This window comes from Phoca vitulina, unplaced genomic scaffold, assembly GCF_004348235.1.
Source record: "Phoca vitulina isolate PV1807 unplaced genomic scaffold, GSC_HSeal_1.0 scaffold5, whole genome shotgun sequence".
Classification (NCBI taxonomy): Eukaryota; Metazoa; Chordata; class Mammalia; order Carnivora; family Phocidae; genus Phoca; species Phoca vitulina.
The window spans coordinates 64,240,860-64,266,093 of record NW_022589708.1 but is presented as its reverse complement, the minus strand read 5'-3'; the positions used below and the strand labels follow the sequence as shown (position 1 = coordinate 64,266,093).

Genomic DNA, 25,234 nt, shown 5'->3' with positions numbered 1-25,234 from the left:
AGTATATGTCTCTAAATTCTGGAGAGAGAAAATAATGTATTTTCTCAATGCCCATAAGCATGGATTTAGCTGAGAAATTTTATGTTACAATGCTTTAAGAATTATTTGTGTCTGTGTTCATGCTAACAGTAAATGTTCATTTGTCTTATTTGGAGAAAAAAAAAAACAGGCAGATTCCAATGTTACTATAAAGTTTAGCTCTGTTTTTTCTGCCTTTCTCATTTTAGTGACTCCCACAGTGGAGTCACAGTGCTCCTCACCTGCAAGCTCATCGTTAGCTGAATTCCTAAGTCATTCCAACTGTGTGATGGAGCCTGGATCCAGATTTCAGAGTTCTGGGAATGAGGGTGATCTATGTGATTCCATTGCATTTCTTCTTCCTCCTTCTGCTTTTGTCCTGTTTGATGGTTAGGTGCCTACTTGGTTCATCAGGGGCTTGATACCCTGTCTTTTCCAGTGAGCCTTGCCTTGAGCCATTACCTCTGTCACTAGATCTGTCTTTCACAGCCTTATTAACTGCTTGGAACTAAGGACCTCCCTGTTCCCTATGTTCTGACTTGATGTGGAACCTAATCCTGACTAGACTGGATTAGATCCCATTGATATTGATAATTTGCCAACCACATCTGAATTCAACTTGTCCCAAACAGCTATTCTTAAGAGAGTTTACTCTCTACTTCCTCCCTTTATTCTCTGCCTCACATTTCTAAGATTTTGGAATACTTGTGTCCAAGCTCTGACAATTAAGGGAGACATTATAAAATTATCATTATCATAGCATATCTGGAATTTCTAAGGATTTCAAAGAAATCCTTAAGCAGGAAAATCTTATTGACAAAAGGGAATAAAATAGGTTTTAAAAAGTACTATTTGATGGTCAGTGTCTTTTGATAGAAAAAAAACAAAAGCTTTGTTGACAGATCTGGGTTTGAATTTCAATACTGCCAATTTCTAATTTTGTGATTTTGGGAAAGTTACCTTGCTATACTGAGCTCCATTTTTTTCCATCTGTCAAAAAGAGGCTTGTAATAGGTAGCTACCACAACTAATATGAAAATTAAATAAGATAACATAGGTACAAGCTCATCACTTTTGGTGATCATATACAAGGTGTCTAATAAATGTTTGTCCTAATGCTAGCCTGGAGAGAGGTCTCTAGTGGTGTCCAGGGGATTTAAATTTTGGTTTTAACTTGTTCAGTATTATCACCAATGATCCAAATGAAGATATGCCTATGAAATATTTAGATAACATAGAAACAGGAATATAACAAAGTTAGGCTGAGGTAATTAGATAAAACTTTGATGGAATAGAAGTCTTGGTTTGCAAGGAGGGGAGAGGTGGAATGGTTTATATGAAAGTGACTTCATGTAATTAATACATTTAATATTACTGATTTATAGGAAGTTTCCATTATACTCTTTGAATATATAAGCTTGAAATGGCTTTATTTCATCCAATACTGGCCCCCAACTGTGTTAATCAACCTTTTTTTCTCCCTCCTGAATGGAAGGTCTCATAAGAACATCTTGGGCACCAGTATATATGTGTAAAAGTGAATTACTCATTTGGAGAAAGCCAAGTAGACAGGATCAAGGAGATTCTCTTTAGGAGGTATTGAGAGGTGTTATATAAATGAAACAAAAATGGCCTCTGTGTATTGGCCCCTAGATTGTTTATTTCTTCCTGCAGGCTGAGACCTGTTAACTCAAAAGCCTGCCAGTGCCAAATTCAGACTTTTCCACATTCAAGTATTTAAAAAATAGCCCATACAAGCATAATTTTAGCTGTTTAGAGCCAGCCTATTTTGCCCACCTTGCAAAACCTCATCCCACACGACTGCTAGCAATACGTAAGCCCCAGCCCCAGAGCTGCTATTGCTCTGTGGAACTCTCTGATCCAGAGACTCCCCATTTTGTGAGCAGAGATCACCTAGACATAAGCTTCCTCTATGATTCCTTTCTCCCTCAGGAGTTCCCTGCCTTCCTCCCCTTCTGCATAGGGTTCCCTGCATTACAGCATCTGGGCAGACTGCTACTATGGGAGATTTCCCCCACATGCTAACCTGCCCAAGGGTTGCCCAATAAAGCTTTGTGTGTTACTGCCTTTTGTAGTCATTTCTTTTTTTTCTTGAAAAGCTCCCAAATCTTCCAACCTCCTTACCTCTGAAGTGAGGTTGGAGAAGAAATAGAAGTTAGCTTCACTTATATGTTATGCTGATATGTTGGGGTGTTTTCCATAAAGATTGCAAGCAAGAAAGGAACATGTTCCCCTTTATATTTTAGGACGCTCATTCTGGTTGTGTTGTGGAGAATGGGGTGAAGGAGGCAGGAATGGTGGCAGAGATAGTGATGCTATATTATCTTATTATCTATTATCTATTACTTTACCATGTAAAGTAATGCAAGAGACCAGAGCTAAGGAGAAGCGGTACATAGGGTTTGGTGGACAACTGGAGGTTGGAGGTGGGTGGTTGAAAGAGAATGAAGAGTCAAAATGACTCCACAATTTCTGGCTTGGGTATCTAAAAACTGGTGCAGTCATTAACCTGGAAGAGAGAGTAAGAGAAAGAGCAGATGAGGTGAGAAGGATAATAGTAAGCTTAGGGTAAGTTGGTTTTCATAGGAAGAGGGGAGCTGACTCCTTAAAAGTGAATGAATCCTCTCAGAAGAGTCAGCACAGTGTGATGTTAAGGGGATTAAATACAGAAACTTAAGAAATGCTAGGATTTAAGAAACCTGCCAAAGGCGATCAAGAGTCCACACATGCAGCTCGGAAAGAAGGATGTGAGAGGTAGGGGGAAACTCAGAATAAAGTTTTGTTGTAGCAGCTAATGGTGGAATATTTCAAAAAGAAGAAAAGATCAACAACAGGTCAAATGCCACAGAGTTCAAATCACAGAAGGACTGGAAATTGTCCATGTAATTTTGGCAGCCCTGCCGATATCAGAGTTTTTTTGGGGAGCAGTAGAATTTTTATCTCTGATTACTTCTCTGAGAAATAGACATTACATAATTAACATTCATGAATAATGGTGAGAGATGTGAATAACTGTCAATATGTTGGGTAACTGAAATGGTTACATCAACCATGTGAAGTAAATATCACATGAAGATAAATTAATAGAAATGTATAATTTACTGCATCTAAGAAAACAGCACTCATGCATTGCTTCATCTGAACTTTGCATTTGACCTAGTAGATTTAGACCCCCCTGAATATATGAGGCAATATGGAAAATATGGGCTACATTCTTTCACATTAACATATGTGCCTAATTATGACTGTTGCCATAAAATGTTTGAAAGAAGAATTTTCCACAAGAGTTCATAATATTTTGTACCAGTACACCTTTAATTGTTGCTATAGATATTTTATTTGTTTTACTAAAGTTATTTTCAACCTTTATGTTTAAGCAGCAGTAATGATTTTTCTTCTTAATTCCCTTACTATATTAAAATATGTACATATAGTCATATTATATCAAATGATATAGTATGTATTTTTTTCCCAAATTACAGTATGCAGATACCATCTCAAATAGTACCTTGTCATTATGTTTCCAACTGTTTTCTTTCAGCCAGACTTTTGGTTATAGTAAATATTTTTCTTGCACTTGAAAAAGTGCTCTGGATTGTATCTGTATGTTAGTTGCAAACCACTTCTAAGTTCTTACTTTTCTTGGGGTGGGGGGAGGAGAAATGGAATCATATAAACCTGAAAAATCAAACCACCTAAGTAAATAAGAGGGGATTCATAGGTATGCAGTGTTACTGTGGTAAATATTTCCAGTCTGTGCGTAGAATATCCTTTCTCTCTACTCTCTACTCCCATTCCTTGCCTTTAACTTGCAAATCTTTATGTATTCTTTAAAATATACACCATTTAGGGTACTATGCTGAGTGAAATAAGTCAATCAGAGAAAGACATGTATCATATGACCTCACTGATAGGAGGAATTCTTAATCTCAGGAAACAAACTGAGCGTTGCTGGAGTGGTGGAGGGTGGGAGGGATGGGGTGGCTGGGTGATAGACATTAGGGAGGGTATGTGCTATGGTGAGCGCTGTGAAGTGTGCAAGACTGTTGAATCACAGACCTGTACCTCTGAAACAAATAATACATTATGTGTTAAAAAAAAAAAAAAGAAAAAGAAGATAGCAGGAGGGGAAGAATGAAGGGGGGGAAATCGGAGGGGGAGACAAACCATGAGAGACTATGGACTCTGAGAAACAAACTGAGGGTTCTAGAGGGGAGGGGGGTGGGGGGATGGGTTAACCAGGTGATAGGTATTAAAGAGGGCACGTTCTGCATGGAGCACTGGGTGTTATAAGCAAACAATGAATCATGGAACACTACATCAAAAACTAATGATGTAATGTATGGTGATTAACATAACATAATAAAAAAAATAGAAAAAAAATATACACCATTTCTGTTTCTCTATAATGTCTGCCCTGTCTCACCTAGGCAGTATTGGTTGCCCCACCCCTTGTGCTCCTATATTAGTACACTCACCACATTGTTTTTGCTGTCTGTTTGCATATTTGTATCTTTCTCTAAACTGTGAGCACTTTGAGTGTCTTTTCAAACATATGTCAACATCTGCTAAAAGTTAAAAAAAATCCAACCTAATTATTTTAAATAAAATTTTGGTCTTAATTGCTTTTGTTGCTCTTTACAATGATACTTGTAAATAGCAAGGAATAAAACTAAAGTTTTAAATTCCAGTGTACCAGATGGACTGAGTTATGTGAGTTAAGGATGCAGTTTATGACTTTCAGTCTAAATCTGAAGAACAATCAACACTTAATATTTCCTTTAATTATGGTTTGGTAACACTTATTTCTAGAAGTACTTTTTAGTGAGTTTCTGTATTCAATTATGCATGTGGAAACTAATAAAAGCTGAGCTCCTATTAATTTAAAATATTTTTATAGGTGTTTTTTGGCACTAAATGAGGCAAGATATTGGAATCACATTTATAACTCATCTAATACTGTTTAGCCTATGACACTTTGTCTTCCATATCCCAATGTAGCTGTGTTTACATAAATGTGCTTACTTGATTTAGAAATAATTCCAGGTGTAACTTCTTACTACTAAGCATCTACTACTTGACTACAGAGAATTCTTCCACTCAGAACCTTAGGAGACAGTATAATCTATCATTGTTACAGTAAGTAGATACACCTTTTTTGTTGTTAAAAGTAAACAAAAGGTACTCTGTGAATGTGTGCAAGTTTCTAGGAGTGAGAGAATGCTGTAGGAATGACCTGCTATCAAAATTAAATAAGCTTAAGCTACACAGAATTGCTCAATGTTTGTTCAGAGAGGGTAATGAGGTTGGCCAATATGCTTTACGTTTTACAAACTAATATATAGCAAACCATGCCAATTATAATTTTCTGTTAAGTCAATCAGTGCAATCTGTCTTCAAAATAACAAATTTATGTATCTATTTTCAACATGTGTGGAGATTCATAACACACATTTCTCTTACTTTAAGCCCTATGATTAGTAGCAAAAGACTTTTTATATTATATTATATTATAACAATATAGGAATAGATGTAAATTCTGAAGCATGAAAAAGAACAAGTCTACAATTTGCATTTTTAAAGGCACATGGGATGCACTCACCAATCAGCATGGATGAGGTTTGGGTTATAAAATGAATCTTTTAATCTTCTCAAGTCAATGCCTAAGATATATTTATTATAAGTGTGTGAGATAAATTCTTTCTTTTGGATACATTGCAGTAAGGCATCTGATAAAGTATTTGATTCTGATGAACAGAATCAAATTCTGAGAAACAACAATTTAAACTAGAAACAGAGAATGAAATTACAGATTGAATTGAACTTAAAAAAAAAAGTAAGGGGGGGCGCCTGGGTGGCTTGGTCATTAGGTGTCTGCCTTCGGCTCAGGTCATGATCCCGGGGTCCTGAGATTGAGCCCCGTGTAGGGCTCGCTGCTCAGCAGGAGGCCTGCTTCTCCCTCTCCCATTCCCCCTGCTTATGTTCCCTCTCTTACTGTCTCTCTCTGTGTCAAATAAATAAAATCTTTTTTTTTTTAAAGTAAGGAGTGGTGGGGGGTGGGAGGGATGGGGTGGCTGGGTGATAGACATTGGGGAGGGTATGTGCTACTTTCCTTGCCCTAGCAAGGAAAAAGTGTAAGATGTGGTAGAATGCTTCCTTGTTAGGTGCCTGCATTGTAGAGACCTGGCTTCCAGGCCAGTCCTTGTTTGGTGCTTAGGATGTGTATGAGAGTCAGGTACCTCCTGCATTTGGTGCCAAAAGAGGTTCCTCACAAACCTTTCAAGGTAAAAAATAAATATCTTATATGGAGAAACTAATTAATGTTAAGAATTGTCCTTTAGGAACACCTGGCTCAGTCGAACTCTTGATTTCGGCTCAGGTCATGATCTCAGGGTTGTGAGACTGAGCCCTGCTTTAGGCTCTGTGCTTGGCGGGGAGTCTGCTTGAAGATTCTCTCTCTCTGCCCCTCCCTACCCCCCCTCGCTCTCTCTCTCTCTCTCTCAAATAAATAAATAAATCTTAAAAAAAGAGAACTGTCCTTTATATGAAACTATGATCTTTTTGGTATTTGGTGCAATATACAGTTTCTTTTATTAAGTGAGGGGAATAGTAGATGCTAGGGTGTTTTGTATAGTTTCTTTCTCCTTCTCAACCTTCTCCTTATCCTTCTCTTCCTTTCTCTTTCTTGTTCCTCCTTGTTTTAATTTATTTGTTTCTGTGTGTCTTAACTTGGCAAAATAAAAAATTCACACCTGATGTCATTTCACTGTTCTTCTTTCTTCCAATATTTTACTGGTTCATGAGTTTAAAAGCATGGAAATCTTTGATCTATTGTAACAGTATGGGTTTCTGAAAAATCTGTGTTAGAATTACCTATCCAACAATAAGTTGTCTGTGAAAAAATAAAAATGTATACCTTCTCAGGATTGGTATGAGAAACAGATAAGATCATACACCAAACCCTTAGCAAGCTGCTTGTTCAAAGTAAATTATCAGGAATGTTAGTTTCCCTTCCTTTTTCTAATGGCATGGGAAACAGTAAACGTCCTATCCCAGGCAGTATGAGTCAGTACAACTGTACTACATAGAGAGATTTATAACATAAACTGCCTAATAGTTAAGAGCTTGGACACTGTTTTCCGATGACTTGGTCCAATTTTAAATCCTAACTTAGCAAATTTTTTGTTATTGTTGTATAACTTCAAATAAATTACCTGAGTTAGCTCACTGATAAAATGGGACAATAGTAGCTCTCAGTGATAGAAGAATCAAGTAATTGAGTTTATCCAAATCAGAACTGGCTCTGTATTCTTTATTTTAACATGAAAAGTAGTGATGCATTTTATCTTAACCCAAGACAAAACAAAATAAGAGAGCAGCAAAAGTATGTACATTTAAGAAATATATAATAATTTGTAAATAAATAAAGACTGTATTCTTCAAAAGAAGAGAGGAAAACATAAGAGAGTGTGTATGGGGTTGGGTGGGGTAAGAATACTTTACTTTCATAAGGATACTAAATCATCTCCATTAATTTTTATTTTGGGGGGAACTCATTGCATTAGTTTCTATTATCAAAAACTTAGTGGTTTTAAAGAAAACAAAGGTATTCTCTTAGGGTTCTTGAAGTTAGAAGTCCAAAATCAAGATGTTGACAGGGCTGCATTCCCTCGGGAGGCTTCAGAGGGAGAATCTATTTCCTTTCCTTTTTTTTTTTAAATATCTTATTTATTTATTTTGGGGGAGGGGAGAGAGGGAGAGAAAGAGTGCACGAGTGGGGGGAGGGGCAGAAGGGGAGAGAGAGAGAATCTCAAGCAGACTCTGCACTGAGCACGGAGCCCAACCCGGGGCTTGATCTCGCAACCCTGAGATCATGACCTGAGCTGAAATCAAGAATCACATGATTAACCAATTGAGTCATCCAGGCACTCCTATTCCTTTTCTTTGCCAGCTTCTAGAGGTAGCCTGCATTCCTTGGTGCATGACTTCTGCTCCATCTTCCAAGTCAGCAGTGGCTTGTCATGTCTTTCTCACTCTTCTTTACCCTAACACTCCCTTTCTGTAGTAAAATTTCTCTCTGCCTCCCTTTTATAAAGACCCTTGTGATTACATTGGGCCAACCCAGATAATTGAGGATAATTGTTCCATCTCAAGATCCTTAACTTAATCACATCTGCAGAGTCCTTGTTACCATGTAAGGTCATACATTCATAGGTTCTAGGAATCAGGACATGGACATCTTTGGGAAGCAAGATGGTTGGTTACCTTGTACTCAGATATCTCTTAAAAATAAAATTGTAGGATAGAAAAAATACCTTTAGGGTAAAAATAAAGAGTAACATGAATGTTCTCTGAAATATATGTATTGTCAGAATAGATGGCCCGGCCTTTTGGCTAAGATCAAGTGTAGAACAGATGGAAGATTCACAAAGGTATGACCTTGTCTCCCATCTCATTTGGTGCATGTATGGAAGGCAAATATTTAGGATTTATCCAAACATAATATATGACTCATCTTTTTTCATATCTTTACTAACTATATACTCTGTTGAGCCAATTGGTTAGCTTTTACCCAAAACTATAATGTTGAAATATCATTTCTAATGGTATACTTTTTTTGTACTCTGGAATAAAATCTCATTATACTGAAAGACACGAAGTCACTAACCAAAAAAAGTATAACTTTCTAAGTATTGTTTTGGTAAAAAGATGTAAATTGTACAGTTGTTAAAAATTAGTCCTTATTTATTAGGAAGTTTATGTTAGTTAACCTAAAATGTTAAATTAAGTACAGAGAGCAGAAGCAAGGGTAGAAGATGGCAGAGTAGGAGGATCTTACCTTGTCCCATGGATACACCTGGATAACATCCATGTCAGTGTAAATAAGCCAGAAAACAACCAGAAGACTGACAGAACAGACTTTCCACAGCTAAATGTAGAGAAGAGGCCACACTGAAGAGGGTAAGAAGGGCAGAGACATGGTTCAGAGCCAGATGGACCCAATAGACTACCCATGGGAGGGAAGGATGCCACGGGTGTGGAGAAGGGAGAGGAGCAGAGCCCACATGAGGCACCCCAGGCATGAGGGACCAGCACTGGGAAGATGAATCCCCATAACATTTGACTTTGAAAACCAGAGGGACCTAACACTGTGGTTCTTACAATCAGTGGGGATAAACACCTGGAACCTTAAAAATCAGTGGGCTGTCTTCTGGGAAAGCCAGAGGATGGTAGGAAACTGACTCCCTGCCCTTAAAGAGATAGCACAACAAATAGGCCTGCTGAGATACAGCACTGAAGCAGCAGTTTAAAAAATGCCTGGGGTATTTAGGAAGGAGATTTATTTACTGATCTCAGAGCATGTGCTGAGGGGCAGGGATCTTTGGGAGACTTCTTCAAGAACAAAAGGGCTGAATGGGAGAAGATATTTACAAATGATATTTCCAACAATGGGTTAGTATCTAAAATATATAAAGAACTCCTATAACTCAACACCAAAAACCCCCCAAATAATGCAATTAAAAATGGGCAGAAGACATGAACAGACATTTCTCCAAAGAAGACATACAGATGGCCAGCAGGCATATGAAAAGATGCTCAACATCACTCATCATCAGAGAAATGCAAATCAAAACCACAAAGAGATACCACCGCCCAGCTGCCAGAATGGCTAAAATAAAAAACACAAGAAACAACAGGTATGGGTAAAGATGTGGAGAAAGGGGAACTCTCTTGTACTGTTGGTGGTAATGCAAACTTGTGCAGCCGCTATGGTAAACAGTATGGAGGTTCGTCAAAAAATTAAAAATAGAATTATCATGTGATCTAGTAGTTGTACTACCAGTATTTACCCAAAGAATATGAAAACACTAATTCAAAAAGATATATGTATCCCTATGTTTATTCTAGCATTATTTACAATAGCAAAATTATGGAAGCAATCCAAGTATCCATTGATAGATGAATGGATAAAGAAGAGGTGGTATATATATTCAATAGAAGATTGCTCAGTCATAAAAAAGAATGAAATCTTGCCATTTGCAACAACATGGTTGGATCTAGAGAGTGTAATGTTAAATGAAATAAGTTAATCAGAGATAGACAAATATCATATGATTTCACTCATATGTGGAATTTTAAAGACAAAACAAACAAACAAAAAAGAGACAGACCAAGACATAGACACTTAACTATTGAGAACAAACTGATGGTTACCAGAGGGGAGGTAGATGGGAGGGTGGGTGAAATAGGTGAAGGGGATTAAGAGTACACGCATTGTGATGAGCACTGAGTAATGTATAGAATTGTTGAATCACTATATTGTGCACCAGAAATTAATAAAACACTGTATGTTAATTTTACTGGAATAAAAATAAAAATGAAATAAAAATTAAGTGTAGAGAGAAATTCAAACAAGCCACAGAAGAAATTATTGATAACTATATCCAGCATTTAAAACACTTAAATACATTTTGAAATCACTGTTGCCTGTAACCTCCATTTATGCTTATAAATCTTTAAATGCCTGGAGAAGAATCCAGAGATGCAAAACTTTTCCTTCACCAATCAATTTCTTTCCAATCCATATTACTTTGTAACAAAAACTGTCAGAGGGCCTTCTGCCCAGTCCCTGCTGAATATACTCTATTCCCCATAATTCCATTTCTTCCTGTCCTTTGCTTACAACTGGTGGGACCAAAGGGAGAAACATGACCTAAATTAGGCCATTTTGTCTCCCAAGAATTGAATTGATGTTGGACAGACTTGCTCATTTTACTGTGCGTATGGGGTTATAAGGTATCTGAGTGATCATGACCATGTTTGGGACATGTGACTGGTGGAGCCAAGGTGGAGGGAGAGAGAAGAAAAATCAGACAAAAAAGAAGCAGATATCAGACATTTGGTTACAAAGGGAGAAAAGCAGAAAGTAAATAGTTCCCAAAAGATTCCCACCCCCCTGGTTTTAGTTCCTCAGTTCTTTTAATTTAATTTTTATTTTTTTTTGTTACGTTCAGTTAGTCGGCATATCGTACATTATAAGTTTTTGATGTAGTGTTCAACAATTCATTAGTTGCATATAACACCCAGTGCTCATCACAACACGTGCCCTCCTTAATAACCATCATCCAATTACCCCATCCCCTTACCCCCTCCCTTCTGTAACCCTCAGTTTGTTTCCAGGAGTCCATAGTCTCTCATGGTTTATCTCCCTCTCTGATTTCTTCCCATTCAGTTTTCCCTCCCTTCCTCTGTGGTCCTCCACACTATTCCTTATGTTCTACATGTGAGTGAAACCATATGATAATTGTCTTTCTCTGCTTGACTTACTTCACTTAACATAATCCCCTCCAGTTCCATCCATGTCGATGCAAATGGTGGGTATTCATCCTTTCTGATGGCTGAGTAATATTCCATTTTATATATGTACCACATCTTCTTTATCCATTCATCTGTTGAAGGGCATCTTTGCTTCTTCCACAATTTGGCTATTGTGGACACTGCTGCTAGTGATGTTGAACATTTTTTTCACCTGTCTGTTAGCCATTTGTATGTCTTCTTTGGAGAAGTGTATGTTCATGTCTTCTGCTCATTTCTTGACTGGATTTTTTGGGTTTTGGGTCTTGAGTTTGATAAGTTCTTTATAGATCTTGGATACCAGCCCTTTATCCAAAATGTCATTTGCAAATATCTTCTCCCATTCCGTGGATTGCCTCTTAGTTTTGTTGACTGTTTCCTTTGCTGTGCAAAACCTTTTTATCTTGATGAAGTCCCAAAAGTTCATTTTTACTTTTGTTTCCCTTGCCTTTGGAGATGTGTCTTGAAAGAAGTTGCTATGGCCAGTGTTGAAGAGGTTACTGCCTATGTTCTCCTCTAGGATTTTGACAGATTCCCGTCCTCTTACTGCATTTTACTTTGGGTTCTGTGAAGTACCCATTTAGTTTCCCAATAAATTTATTTTTTACCTAGATTTAAGTTATTTGCATTCAGCCCTCTCCTCATTAATTTATAGGGGAAATCTAAGCACAGACAGGTTAAGTATTTGGAAAGTGCAAAAGCAAGTTATCAGAAGAGCTGGGAATAGATTCCATGACTTGAGGTCTTGTGCTCTTTGAATTCCATGGCAAGGGAGTCATGGGCTGGATAAAAAGGAGGTAAAAGTAACCTCTATGATGTACATCTGGATACTTATATAAAGGCTATATGTTTCCCTGAGAATTCTGTGAATGACATTTAATTTTTTGTATACATTTTCTCACGTGTTAGTGTTTGGTAGTCAGGTTACCCAGGTTATTGATTCTTGAGCCTAATTCTCTTGTGGAGATTAAATTTGTCATCAGAAGTGGAGATGACATTCCTCTCTCTAAGTGTTTAAATGCATGCATTCCTAGAATTAGCAAATTGGGCAAATGAACATTATGAGAGTCAACATCTCTAACATAACAGGAAAGTTATAATAATATAAATACCATATATATATATATATATATACACACACATATATTCTGATGGTATATAAGGGATTTAGTGCAACAAAAGTAATTATTTTTATATATGAAGCATTTGCGGTTTCTTTAATGTACATACCTGAGATTTTCCATATTAAAATAAATATTAAAACAAGGCAAAGTTTAGTTCCCCTATTTTCTTACCAACTGTTTAAGAAAATAAACTCTACTGAGTTTAATTCACAAAATATGGTTACCATATGAATTCTTACTTTGGAAATTTAAGAGTAGTTTTGAAAATAAAGTGCAATAAAAATACTGTTAGATCTGACAAATAGCCATGTAGAAAAAAATTTATTCAAAAGTATTTCTTAGGACCAATTGGAAACATAATTTTAAAAGTGAAAATTATAATCATTCATTAAGACAGTTTAGACTATTTCCTTTTTCTGGAATTAGAATTTTAAAAAAATCTTTTATTTGTATTTGTCTGCAATTGCTAATTGAGGTAGGCTGGCTCCCCATACGGGATAATATCCCTTTTCAACTGCATTACAGACTACTCTTTATTTCACTCCTGGAACTAAAGATAAACACACACATCTACATATGTAAATATATAAAAATATATTTTCAATGAAAACTTGACCATAGTTTGATTTGATATTAAAATAGTTTTAAGTATTGGGAGAGTTTTTATGTTTTCCATTTTGCTTTCAAATTATTTAAAAAATAACAGCTAATGAGTGTTTTACTGTAATTTACTGAAGAATTAAGAAGAAGACAAAAAATTTCACACAACTCTGTGTCTCAGATAAGCCTACTGACATGAGACAAAGGGCAATTTAAATTCATAGCAAAAAATTTTAAACAATTCAGAAAGTGTTCAATTATTAAAAACCCAAGGGAAGTTCTGCACTTAGCCATGGTTTGCCAAACATGTAATTAACAAAGGTTAAAAAAGAAACCCACAAATGAATGTAAAAGAAGATGAAAAAATCTGGCTGAAGTCATTTTTGAAAAAGAATTGAAGGCATACTTAAATTACTAGATATTAAAATATCAATCTTGATTGGATCATTTCCATAATCATACTAATATACTTTAAAAAAACTAATATATTTTTTATTTCCCATTAAAACTATAGAGCAACTACAATAAAACTTTTCTTTCCTCACAGACTCCTCCAGGAACTTGCCCCCTTCATGTCTCTCACCTCCTATTGTCTTTATTTCCTCATCATCCATTTACTCTTCACCCACTCCTGTCTGGCCTTCAATGCTCATTACTCCATCAAAAATGCTCTTGTCAAGGTTTACAGTGACTTGCCCGATGAGCGCTTCTTAGTCTTTTTCTTATTTGACTTCTCAACGTCATTCAACACAATTGATTATGCCCCCCCCCACCTTCTTCTTTTTCTTCTTTTTTTAAATCTCCTCTCTTCCCTTCAGGGACACTAAATTTCCTGGTATTTATTTTCTAATCATTAGTGTCTCCTTCATAATTTCTTTTGTTTGCATCTTCTCTTCTACCAAATGCTAAATGCTGGAGTTCCTAAGGACTTGGCTCTGGGGTGTATTCCTAACCTCCTTCTGAGCAATCCCATTCATGTCCATAGCTTTGAACATCATGTATATTCAGACATCTCCCAAATTTTATAAATGTCACTATCACTTTTGATCTCAGGTCCAAAAATCACATATTCAGCTGCTTGTGTGACAGCTACATGTGAGAATTTCAATCTTAACTTGTCCAAACAGAATTTTTGAGTTTTTTTCCTTCCATCATACCTGGTCTAAATCTATACTTCTCTATCTCGGTAAATGGCACTATTTATTAAGGTCAGAAGTGGGGTTTTTCTTTGACACCTCCCTTTCTTACCTCATACATTTTATTGCGAAGCACTACCCACCAGCCAGAAACAAATGCTAAATCTGTCAACTTCTGAACTTCACTGCTAGGATCTTGCTCAAGCCACAACCATCTCTAATTACACTGTTGGAATGGCCATTTGTGTTCAGTCAGGATGGGCTAGGTTACGCTATAATAAAGGCCCTGAAAATCCTATCACAATGTATATGCATATCAAATCATTGCATCATACACTTTAAATATCCTACAATTTTATTTGTCATTTATACCTCAATATAACTGGAAAAAAAATAATGGTCCCAAAATCAGTGGTTTGTAATAATAAAGATGTACTGAGGACATGCTTTTTTGTCCATCATGAATAGACTGAGATTCTGTTGCACATCTCTGGACTCTATGTCCCAGACAAATGGATCAGGCATCACATCTAACGTTGCCAGTTGTTGTGTAGGGAGAATGAGTGAGAACCCTGGATGATCTCACACTGCCAATTAAATGCTTCAGCCTGGAACTTACATGTTATTCCTTTCACGACTCAGTAACTAGAATGTTACATGGTCTCTCCAAGCCACAAGAGGGCCAAGAAGTGTAATCATTCCATGTATGTGGCAGATAGCACTAATAACTGTCACTTTCTAAGGAGACTCCCTACTTCCAGGGTTGTTCTCGTATCAATTCTCTGAATAGTAGCCAAAAGGACATCTTTCCTTTTTGTTGTATTTAGGATTAGATCCAAAATTTCTGTGGACTACAAGGCCCTATGTATTCTAACTCTGTCTATTTTAATATCCTAAACCTCTAGCCACTCCCCTGTGGTGTTCTCATCAACACAGAAATTATGCTCAGTCTTTCTCTCCTAGGACATGAAAAAAACAGGTTGTCCTCATCTGGCTCCTTCATTGTGGCTGCCTTCTTATACTTTGATTCTCAGCTTAAAAGTCTAATTACCAAAAAGAGATCTTCCCTAAACTTACTATTAGAAGAATGTTCTCTGTATTATCTTTTTTTTTTTTTCCTATTTAAAGATCACTGCATCCCACTTATTTCCTCTGACATGCTGCTCTACCTTCTGGAATTGTTTTAATTGCTTATTTACTAACCATTTCCATCACTAGAATATAATAATAAAGATATCATCTCATTATCCTTATCACCTAACACCCATAACTAACTTGTATAATATTTTTAATCGAATGAATGAATGAATAAAAATCTAAACCTATGAAAGCAGTGATATTGCCCTCATAGATATAGAAGTGTTAGAATAGAAATGGAATATATATGAGAGCATGGTCAGATCCCCAAATATATTCCAGATAGATTAAAAGATTTAAAAATTATAACATTAAGAAATGCTATAGGGCGCCTGAGTGGCTCAGTTGGTTAAGTGACTGCCTGAGGCTTAGGTCATGATCCTGGAGTCCCTGGATCGAGTCCCGCATCGGGCTCCCTGCTTGGCGGGGAGTCTGCTTCCCCCTCTGACCCTCCCCCCTCTCATGTGCTCTCTCTCTCTCTCTCTCATTCTCTCTCTCAAATAAATAAATTTTAAAAAATCTTTAAAAAAAAAAGAAATGCTATAAACTAGGGGTAAAAAAGAAAAACTATATTAGTAAAAAATGCTGAATGTAAAACTTTGTATAAAATAATGTATAAAAGATATATAAAAGAAATCAAGGGGAGATATCAGGGTATTATCCCCTAATAATTTAAATCTTAGAAGTAAAAAGTCAATAGAGAAAAGAACAAATGAAAAAATATTTACAACCAATATGATAAAAATAGTTGATATTATATATATACTTATTTTATAATATATACATATACATATCCTTTGGGAGTCCTTCCTAGTGCTGCCTAGGAGCCAAGGGAACATGGAGTGTGTAGTTAATAAAGGAAGTTACAAATTATATGGCCTTGTGATCATTTATAGTACTGAAGATTAAGCTATTTTTTCCCTTTCTAGTCTGTCACATATTTAGTTATATATTACAAATTTCCCTCCTTTTGTTCTATTTTCACTAACATTTTACACAAGAGTAGTGGTGGTATTGATCATAATAATTATAGGATATATATTTATAGGATAATGAGAGAGGAATGAGACTAAATTTGAGGAGGGCTGATCATTCAGAAATGGTTGCAATGTTTGATTAAATTTTGAATTTCCTATTTTGAGGAGAAGGTCTTTTCCACTTTTGTGAGGTAAGTTGCCTTATGGTTAGGCAAAGAACATTGCTATTATTTAGAGGTTTAAGTGTGGGAGTTAATGACCTTACTGATGTTGAGTATCCACAGTGTGGGTTATGATACATAATGTAATTGGCTTATTGAACATCCACTCATACTCCCTTGGAGCAAGACTTCCTGGAAAGATCAAAGATGAAATACTGGAAAGATAAAAGTTACATTTATCAGATGGCCCTTCAGCTATGATTGTGCTTATGACCTACGTTTTGGCCAAGTGGGCATTTCTACTGTGACAGTCATGAGGGAAGAGACAAGATATTTTGGCAAGAATGCGGACAAGAAGATTTGGCTTTTCTTGGGCTCAGATAATGACAACAGTTTCCTTATTTGCTTTCTGATCATGGGGCAGAGTAATGGCAGCAGCTGCTCTTTTAGCTGGAAAATTTTGCCATGTGATTCTGGAAATTATATAAAAAAGTCACTTTCTATTTATTTTTTAATCTCATTTGTACCAAAGATAAAGGGAACTAGCTAATAATTTTCCTCAGGTCACCTAGAGTGGATTCTGTTGTCTGTAAGAACGCTGATCAATACAGATATTCTTTCCATGTTCATTGAACAAATATTTATTACATCCTTAGTATGTGCCAGTAGTCAATAAATGTAATAAGTAAATCTGAGAGTATGTTAAAAAGTGCTAAATTAAATGGAAGGAAATTTTAAAAAGTAAAGCAAAGAAAGGAGAAAGAAATGAAGAGGAGTTAGGAGTGTGGAAAGCAGATTATAATTTTAAATTGGGCCATCAGAGTAACTTTCATTGCAAAGGAGGGAATGAAAAAGATCTTGAAAGAAATGAGATTAAATCATTCCAGGCAAAAGAAAGAGTCTGTGCAAAGGCCCTGAGGTGGGCACATGTCTGATATGCTAGAGAAAAACAAAGAGGCCAATGTAAAGTGAGCAAGACAATGATATAAGAGAGGTAACAGTAAAAAGAGGGGGAGGAAGTAACAGTACACCATTTAAATGAATAAAGGAATTTGGCTATTTCTCTAGTGAAGTTGGAAGCCTCTGGAGACTTTTGAAAATTGAGATATCATTTATGCTGTAAAAACATCCACCTGGATACTTCATTGAGAATAGACTGTAGTAGGAAAAGGACAGAAGCAGGAGATTATTTAGGAGTTATTGTTGTAATCCAAGTGAGATATGATGTTGGCCTAAATCAAGGTGGAATCTGTGGAGATGTGAGAGGTAGTGGAATCTGGATGTATTTCAAAGTTAGAGGCAATGACATTGTCTGAGAGATTGGATATAAGATATGAGAAGAAAGAGGATGACTCTAAAAGTTTCAGACCTGAGGAAATTTAAGTATAGAATTGCCCTCAGTTGAGATGGGTGGAGTAGTTTAGGGCTAATGGCTCTGTCAGGGAGGCAGTCATTGGAATACAGGTGGCATTTAAAGTCTTGAGACTGGATGAGATCACCAAAGAAAGGAATTAAGATGGAGAAGGGGTCCAAGAACTAAGTCCTGGAAGAGTCTGCCATTAGAAGTTGGAGAAGAGGAGCTAACCAAAGAGGTAGAAGGAGCCAGTGAGGTAGTGAGTGAGGTGTTCCTGAGATGCAAGTGAAAAAAGTGTACTTAAGAAAAGGGGGAGAGCACCTATGTTGAATGCCATTGAAGAAAGATGAAACTTGAGAAACAAGTTTTCCCACCAACATGCACGAGGGTTCCTTTTTCTCCATATCCTCCAACACCTGTTGTTTCATGTGTGTGTGTGTGTGTGTGTGTGTGTGTTTAAGCCATTCTGACAGGTATGCAGTGATATCTCTTTGTGGTTTTGATTTGCATTTCCCTGATGATGAGTGATGTTGAGCATCTTTTCATGTGCCTGCTGGCCATCTGTATGTCTTCCTTGGAGAAATGTCTGTTCATGTCTTCTGCCCATTTTTAATTGCATTATTTGGGGGGGTTTTGGTGTTGAGTTATAGGAGTTATGTATTTTAAATACTAACCCATTGTTGGAAATATCATTTGTAAATATCTTCTCCCATCCAGTAGGTTGTATTTTTGTTGATTATTTCCATTGCTGTGCAGAAGATTTTTATCTTGATGTAATCCCAATAGTTTATTCTTGCTTTTGTTTCCCTTGCCTCAGGTATCTAGAAAGATGTTGCCACAGTCAATGTCAAGGAAATTACTGCCTGTGCTCTCTTCTAGGATTTTTGTAGTTTCAGGTCTCACATTTAGGTTTTTAATCCATTTTGAGTTTATTTTTGTGTAAGGTGTAAGAAAGTGGTCTAATTTCATCCTTTTGCATGTAGCTGTCCAGTTTTCCCAACACCGTTTGTTAAAACAAAACAAAACTGTCTTTTTCTTATTACATATTCTTGCCTCCTTTGTCACAGATTAATTTACCATATAATCTTGGGTTTATTTCTAGACTCTCTATTCTGTTCTTTTGATCTGTGTGTCTATTTTTGTGCCACTACCATACTGTTATAATTACTACAGCTTTGTAGTCTATCTTGAAACTGGGGATTGTGACACCTCCAGTTTGGTTCTTCATTTTCAAGAATGCTTTGGCTATTTGGGGTCTTTTGTGGTTCCATACAAATTTTAGGATTATTAGTTCTGCGAAAACTGCTATTGATATTTTGATAGGGATTGCATTAAATCTGTAGATTGCTTTGGGCAATATAGATATTTAACAGTATTTGTTCTTCCAATCCAAGAGCATGGATTATCTTTCCATTTGTTTGTGTCATCTTCAATTTCTTTCATCAGTGTATTATAATTTTCAGAGTATGGATCTTTCACCTCCTTGGGTTAAGTTTGTTCCTACATATTTTATTATTTTGGTGCAATTTTATATGGGACTGTTTTCTTAATTTCTTTTTCTGCTACTTCATTATTAGTGTATAGATGTGCAATGGATTTTTGTATATTGATTTTGTATCCTGTGACTTTACTGTATTCCTTTATGAATTTGAGTAGTTTTTTGGCAGAGTCTTTAGGGTTTTCTATATATGGTATTATGTCATCTGCAAATAGTGAAAGTTGTACTTCTTCCTTACCAATTTGGAAGGCTTTTATTTCTTTTTCTTGCCTGATTGTTGTGGTCAGGGCTTCCAGTACTATGTTGAATAAAAGTGGTGAAATTGAATATCCTTGTCTTCTTCCTGACCTTAGGGGAAAAGCTCTCAGTTATTCACCATTGAGTATGGTGTTAGCTATGGGTTTTTCACATGTAGCCTTTATTATGTTGAGGTATGTTCCCTTTAAACTTACTTTGTTGAGGGTTTTTATCATGAATGGATTTTGTACTTTGTCAAATTCTTTTTCTGCATCTATTGAAATGATCATATGGTATTTATCCTTTCTCTTGTTGATGTGATATATCACACTGATTGATTTGCAAATATTGAACTACCCTTGCAACCTGGACATAAATCCCATTTGATTGTGGTGAATAATTTTTTTAATGCATTGTTGGATTTGGTTTGCTAATATTTTGTTGAGGATTTTTGCATCTATGTTCATCAGAGATATTGGCCTGTAGTTCTCTTTTTTGTAGTGTCTTTATCTGGTTTTGGTATCAGGGTAATGCTGGCCTCATAGAATAAATTTGGAAGCTTTCCTTCTTCTGATTTTTGGAGTAGTTTGAGAAGAACGGGTATTAACTCTTCTTTAAATGTTTGCTAGAATTCACCTGGGAAGCCAACTGGTTCTGGACTTTTGTTTGTTGGGAGTTTTGTGATTACTGATTTAATTTCATTGCTGGTAAACAGTATGTTCAAATTTTCTGTATCTTCCTGGTTCAGTTTTGGGAGGTTATATGTTTCTAGGAATTTATTTATTTCTTCTAGTTTGTCCAATTTGTTGGCATAATATTCTCTTATAATCCTTTGTATTTCTGTGGTGTCAGTTGTTATTTCTCCTCTTTAGTTTCTAATTTTGTGTGAGTCCTCCCTCCCTCACTCTCTCTCCATTTTTTAATAGATAGTATGAAAATCAGATTTAAAAATTATCTGACAAATATAAAACTATTTAAGATAATCAAAGATAAAAATGTTGGTGAAAAGCTTTATATTTGAACTCAAATTTAATAGAGCTTCATTCTAGTAGCTGGCATGTTGCACAGCTCTCATTATCCAAAAATGGAAGCTTAGAAATTTGTCAAGTATATTTATATTTGTATTTTTAATCTGGCTCTGAGATTAGAGGGCATTTTTATGTGGATGTTTTCATAAAGGACAAAATGAGTGATGTATTTGATAATAGTTTTACAATTAGAAACAGTTTATGAAAACTGAAGGTATAATGAGATCAAGCACAGCATGTGGCTTTATGGATATCTGGTTTAATGTAGGAATCAGGTTTGGAGATTTTGAGAGTATATTGCTATTATACCAACTGGATATTTGGGTCAGGTATTTACCATAAGTGGAATGCGTGATTTGAGATGGAAGTTTCTGGTAAGAAGCTAGAGCAGGTAAACTAGAGATTCATGTTGGTTGTGTAGATGGCAGAAATAATATTCTGATGTGGACATTTCAAACCTGTGTTCTTTAAAGAGAGCTATCCCATCTCTTCATAAAGGTAGGCCAGAAAAATGCCTGCAACCACATAGTACTTTCCCCAATTGCAGTTTAGAGCCTTATAAATAGTTAAATAAGAGGCACAATGTTTACATCTAAATAATATCAGAATGCCTTTATCTTCCATGGCAGAAACTTAATATGGCTCTTGTAACACATTTATTTCCTGCTTTATGTAGAATTGCAGAATTGCAAAGGAGTCCTCTAAATAATTAACGTGTTAACATTTGGACAATAGATGGTTTTCTATGTAGCTGACATACTGAATCTGCTAAAAAGCACCACAAACAACAACTTAATTATGGCACAATTTGATACTAGATCTTTTTCCAGACAAGAATTAACATAGATATCTAACATTAGTTGAGCATTTACTATGTGCCATGCCTAAGTGAAAAACATTATAGAGACTATATAATTAGATCCTTACAACAACTGGAAATTGTTTTATTCCCTTGCCTGATGTCTCACAAATAGTAATTACAGGCCAGACACTTTGATTCTGGAGCTTAAATTCTTAGTCACTTAACTGTCTTACTTCCTGTGTCACCTACCTCTTGGATGGTTCTGGAAACATGAAATTTCAAGTACTAGTAGCATTCTTATCTTCCTATTTGCTATAGCTGAAGAACATATGAAAAACTGACAGATTAAAAAGTGGTGTGTCTATGTGGAGGGGATGGGGATGTGTTGTGGAATGTTTGGAGCAGGACATAGAGGAAGAAGCAGGGACTACAATTATCCCTATATTACTGCCTCTTAAAATAGGAATTAACTCTAAAAAGTAACCTCAAATATATGAATATCTATTAAATTGAGGGTTCCTAAGAGTGAAGATCTGTTGTTGTTGTTGTACTACCAAATGGCTATGAAGAGAATTATTTATATTACTGCACTGGGAAGCAAAGAGTATAATAATTTTGAGGGTGGACCCTGAAATCAGATTTCCTATGGTCAAGTCTTGGTTCTGCCAATATCTTAGCCCCTCTAAACCTTGGTTTCATCTTTTCTTCCTAGGTCAAAGGATCATGAGGAATAAATAAAACAATCAGTACACATGAGACTTTTATCACAGCATCAGTCATGTTTATCTTTTATCATAATGAGAAATTTTGATTTAATATTGGGAAGTTATTTCTGGTGACTTTTAAAAAAGTCAACTTGTTAGGAAGGATGGTTGTACTCCATAATCTGAAATGACTAATGTGTAATTTTGTCTGCATTTGGGTGCACATCTCAGATGTGTTTCAGAGGTCCTTTTTAACCCTTTGGTCTATTTCTCTTTTTCATGTTACCTCTTTTCTCCATTTTTGTTGGTTTCTTTTCAAAATATGATTATGTAATTCATTCCATTTCTAATAACTAAAAGGAATATTTATTAATGCACACTCATAAACTTATGGACCTGTTTCAGTTTGAACTACACAAAAAAACACAAAACAGTCAAACAAACAAAAAAAGAAATGTTCCTTTTTTAAACAAAATAATATATTCAAATAATTTTAAATACATTTAAATAAAATTTAAATTCTAAATAATAATGGGGAAGTTGCAAAAAAGCTAGGTAGAAAATGACAGGCCATTGCATTTAGTTATTCTCTTGTATCTTTATTCACTCACTAACTCATGTATTCATTTGTTTCTAGACACAATGATCACAAATTTACCAAGTGACCACTGCGTGCTATGTTGGCTGCCAGGGAGGATACAGATCTGCACAGCCCATGATTCTTGCCCTAGGAGAGTTTGGAAAAACTTTGAATGTGAAAGCAGCATGACATACAAAGGTAAATAAAATTTTGAGAAAATAATGCAGAAGGTGTTTTAAGATAGCATATGATAGTTTTCATTTTTCTTTCAAAATAATATGAATAAACATAAGAATAACCACAACTCATTTAGCTCAGCCATAATTAGGTCAGCTTCCCTCTTTTGCTTCCTAAACACATGGAACTCTTTATGACACAGATTTAATTTTATAGAATAATTTGTAAAAGGCCTAATCCTGCTTCTCTCAAACTAAAATCATTATACTTAAGCTGTTTGGATGAATTAGGGGCAAAGACCAGAATAATACTTAAAATAAAAAGTGTAGACACATATATACGAAATATATGAACTGTGATTTGAATCTTACTAAGGTTTTCTCTCTTATGAGTGGTCATGCTGGGTAAAGTTTTTGATAAAGCTGGTTATCTCCATGAAATATGAGAGAACGAAAAGTCATAAATGCATAGGAACATAAAATTGTTACTTTTTAAAATTCATTCACTAGACTAAATGTATACTAATATATACTATGTCTGGTGTCAGGTACTACTAAAAAAAAGGTGATATATTCCTTATCCTCAAGGAAATCATACTAAAGTATGCATATACACAAAGACAATTAGTGTGTTAAGTGAGATGGGGGCAAGAGAATGATCAACTTTTGGGAAACTGATATAATATTTCACAGAAAATGAGATATTATGCTGTACCTTGAAGAAGTGTTTCAGGATTTTATTGCTTTTGTCCATGTTTGAGCCTCATCAATCCCTTCTCTAATGAGTTAACATAGTCTACAGTGCTTATGTTGTTCATGGGTGGGATTAATACATTAACTTTAGAAATCATTAAATAATAAACATGCATGGTAAAAGTTCAAGCGTTACCAATTAAAAAGAAAGAACAAATTGTATATATCTACAAGGAAAAAAATTGGAATAAGAAGAAAACAAAGAAAAAAATACTTAACCCCAGAAAGGAAGGACAAAAAGGGCGAGAAAAAGTGGTAACAATATAAAGCAAGCAAGAAGATGGTAGCACTTACTTAATCACAATATACGTAATTGGGTTAAATTACACAATTAAAAGAAAAATTATCAGATAAGATAAAGTGCAAATTTTTATCATATGATATTATTAAGAAGTATATCTAAAACAAAAATAAACTGAAAAGTTGGGATGTAAAAAATGAAAAAAGATTTTCTGGGAAGTACTAAGTAAAGGAAAACTAGAGTAATTATATTAATGTAAAAAAAAAGGAGTAGACTTTAAGCTTAAAAAGTCCAATAAGATATACAGAGAGGCATGGCCTAATGACAAGGATTTTAATTTATCAGAAGCACAGCAGTTCTAATCATATGCTCTCAGGAGAACATCTTCAAAATGTATTAATTAAAAATTTCTGGAAGTGTCTGGGAAAAGTAAAAAGAGGAGAGTTAATATTATATTGACAAAAGAATGAGAAAATAAACATATATCTTTCCTTATGGTTTTCCAAGGAAACAAAAACATCCCTTGAGTCAAGAATTTAATACACAATTAAATTTTCATTTATATATAAATTCAACAGAAAGACATCCTCAGACCTGGATGGCATAAAACAACTTATTATATACATACTAAGAGATGAGTAAATTCAGCATCTCAAGAATTGGGAGGTTTGTAAAATTAAAGGACTTAGATGTGAACACTAAACCAGTAGAATACAGAGGTATGCTTAACTAGTAGTTAGAGAATATTTACAACTCTCAATATAAATAGCAAATCTTTGATTGGCTGAGTAATATTTACCACAAAAAATTTTAGTTGAAAATTTCAGCATTGTAGAGTAAGTATAGTCCTGATTATTAGTGAGAATTCAATCAAAGAAACAAAACCAGTAAGAAACAGTCTGTCTGTCTGTCTATCTACCTATCTATCTTAAGGATTTTAACCATATGCAATTTTTGGAGCTGCTTAAACAGTCTCTGCAACATTTGTCTTCTTGTCTGATGCTGGAGCTTGATACTTATAGGGCAGGCATTTGGGAAACAAAGATTGATGTAAAGTGAGAGAGAGCCAGAACAAGCTGGCACAGAAGTGCCAAGGAAATTCAGTGGGGAAAAGGATAGAATTTGCAAGTGGTTCTGGGACAATTGGACATCTATTTGGAAAAAAAAAAAAAAGAACTTAGACTCATACCTCACACCATAAATAAAAAATAACTCATGATGGATTATAGAGCTATATGTAAGAGCTAAAACTTCTAGGTTGATCACATAGGAGAAAATCTTTGTGGCCCTAGATTAGGTACAAAGATCTTAGAAATGACACCAAAAGCAGAC

General features: G+C 35.4%; 1 long non-coding RNA gene across 1 annotated transcript in view; it reads left to right on the top strand.

Moving 5' to 3' along the window:
* LOC116631708 overlaps positions 1-25,234 on the top strand; it is a 197,456-nt gene that overhangs the window by 81,751 nt on the left and 90,471 nt on the right. The window contains exon 2 of the long non-coding RNA XR_004299241.1: positions 22,790-22,930. This is a non-coding gene — a long non-coding RNA (uncharacterized LOC116631708). The remainder of the gene's footprint in view (positions 1-22,789; positions 22,931-25,234) is intronic.